This window comes from Chiloscyllium plagiosum, unplaced genomic scaffold, assembly GCF_004010195.1.
Source record: "Chiloscyllium plagiosum isolate BGI_BamShark_2017 unplaced genomic scaffold, ASM401019v2 scaf_21317, whole genome shotgun sequence".
NCBI lineage: Eukaryota > Metazoa > Chordata > Chondrichthyes > Orectolobiformes > Hemiscylliidae > Chiloscyllium > Chiloscyllium plagiosum.
Genome location: NW_025191843.1, coordinates 1 through 1785, shown reverse-complemented (window position 1 = coordinate 1785; position 1785 = coordinate 1). Strand labels below are relative to the sequence as shown.

General features: G+C 47.1%; 1 long non-coding RNA gene across 1 annotated transcript in view; it reads left to right on the top strand.

The window, feature by feature from the left end:
- LOC122545710 overlaps positions 1-663 on the top strand; it is a 2289-nt gene extending 1626 nt beyond the window's left edge. Inside the window, exon 4 of the long non-coding RNA XR_006310582.1 lies at positions 507-663. This is a non-coding gene — a long non-coding RNA (uncharacterized LOC122545710). The remainder of the gene's footprint in view (positions 1-506) is intronic.
- Positions 664-1785: the final 1122 nt, after the last annotated feature.

Here is a 1785-nt window from a genome sequence, read left to right as displayed (position 1 = left end):
ACCACGTTTCTCAATGATGCAAGTATCCCAGCAAGGGGGTCAGCAATCACTTCCTGAGCATTCCACAGAGTTCTGGGTAACACCTGATCCAGTCCTAGGAATTTCTCCAGCTTTATATATTTTAAGACGTGGCTTGGGACCACTCAGTGCAGTTCGGGAGAGAGGGATTTCCAGGATTTAGAGATTTCAGGATAAAGGGAATGAGGGGTTCGGCTTTAAGCTGGAGGAAAATGAATTACACACATTCCCGAAAAAATCTGAGTGTAAACTTTAAGTGAGACTCTACCTCACCCGCAATTTCTTGGTGAAATGAGCCGACCGCAATCTAACCCTGAGCTGGCCTTTCGAGCGATGGGAATGCTGCTGATGGTGAGCTGAGCCATTCAGTGGCTGCTGCAATGTGTGAGTGTGAGCAAAAAGCAACATGTGACAGGGACACACTTATCAATTGTGAACATTTCACACTCATTTTCCATTTGATCATCAAAAACACGTTTCCATTTCAGATTCCAAAGAAAGCGGTGAAAGGAAAATCAAAATGATCGCTTCAGGACGAGATGATGGTTTGTAGATCTCTGTGTGTGGGGCATTATTGACTGGGCTAATATATGGGAGCTGGGTCCATGAGGATTAACAAGTTCTTTATTGAAATAATTCTGCATGGGTGTCAGCCTGAGTTTCCTCCGGGTGCTCCGGTTTCCTCCCACAATCCAAAAATGTGCAGGTTAGGTGAATTGGCCATGCTAAATTGCCCGTAGTGTTAGGTGAAGGGGTAAAATGTAGGGGGTCTGGGTGGGTTGCGCTTCAACGGGTCGGTGTGGACCTGTTGGGCGAAGGGCCTGTTTCCATGCTGTAAGTAATCTAAAGTAATCTAAATACACGTGGAGGCAGGGGACAAGGAACAGGATGGAGAGCGAGCTGGTTACAAAACAACAAAAACAGTTCCTCAGGGATTAGTGCTGGGATCACTGAGGATCAACCTTTACAGAAACAATTTGGCGGTGTAATTCAATGGAGATTCAAACTGTGCGAAGGACAACAAAATGGGGATGAACTTCATACTGCAGTACTTCATACTGTGAGATTATAATGTTGGGAAACATGCCATAATCCCAGAGGACCCAAGGGCTACCCTCTGATTAGAGACAGAAGGCTCGAGGTGGTTTAACCTGAGAGTCAACATACCAAAGGCAGTTGGAGACATTGAGAGGGAGGAACCTACTTCGTCACCTCAGCTGGTGGAGGAATTGAACCCACGCTGTTGGCATCACTTTCCATCACAAACCAGCTGCCCAGCCGATGGAGCTATATGGTAGGGATGAGGGGAACATGTGAACATCTGGAGAAGAGGAGGCAAGCTCTGGGTGACAGGGCGATGACAATCAGGAAACCGATGGCACACTTGATGGACGGTCAGTTTGAGCTGAGGAAAGAGGTTCAGAGTGAAGATTCTGGGAGCAGACTGGCTCTAAATCAACAGCTTCATGTCATTGGGGCCTGTGTTGCCATGAGATGGCAGCAGGGAATGAAAGTTAAACAATGGGTTCAATCTGGTCTGGAGGATTCGGAAGAGGGCCCGGGGAACATTATTTGACAGGAAGGTTTCATTGAAATTGAAAGGAAGCAACTACAAACCAGTTGTGAGATTGGCTTTGTTCGATCGAACAGGAACCTGGGACACACCATGAAGAGAGGAACAGGGGCTGGATAATAATGAGGAGTGATGCAGACGTGGATGGGTGCAATAACAAGACAGAACAAAGTCAGGGCCCAGCTTCAGGGGCT